The 425-nt window shown below is 44.9% G+C and overlaps 1 long non-coding RNA gene across 1 annotated transcript in view; it reads left to right on the top strand.

Annotated features, from left to right (window-relative positions):
- The window catches only part of LOC310679981, a 169,504-nt gene that overhangs the window by 5,205 nt on the left and 163,874 nt on the right, over window positions 1-425 (top strand). The gene's annotated exons all lie outside the window — the stretch shown is intronic.

Raw genomic sequence — 425 nt, 5'->3', positions numbered from 1 at the left:
GTAAAACTATAGGGATTTTTCGCCTCCTTTGCGAATAAATACTGTAGTATTTTGCCAGCACTCAGGCTGCAGTATTTTGCCACAGTTATGGTGTGTCCCCGCCCTCCTCGAACGAGCGGGCATATAGCGAGTACTGTCTGCAAGGTGTGCTCTGTGCGACTGTCATTGATACAGGGATGTCTATGGGCGAGCAGCGGCGTGAAATGTTATTTTTAAGTTGTCTTTCTCTTCTACCTCCCACACCGTCTATACAACTTACCAGGTGGTAAGTCACACAGAACTCAATAGAACTTGCCTCCGAGCTGACATACCTAGGATGCAATTACAAATAATAATAATTTTAAGGCCTGACAAAAACGTTTCCACTCAGAGCAATGTTAACTCTCTCCTGCATTTTACAACAGCAGCAGGACACGGACTCCTTT

The sequence above is a fragment of the Podarcis tiliguerta genome (genome assembly GCF_965153285.1).
Source record: "Podarcis tiliguerta genome assembly, chromosome: 6".
In the NCBI taxonomy this organism is placed as follows: Eukaryota; Metazoa; Chordata; class Lepidosauria; order Squamata; family Lacertidae; genus Podarcis; species Podarcis tiliguerta.
This window is presented reverse-complemented; position numbering and strand designations above follow the sequence as displayed.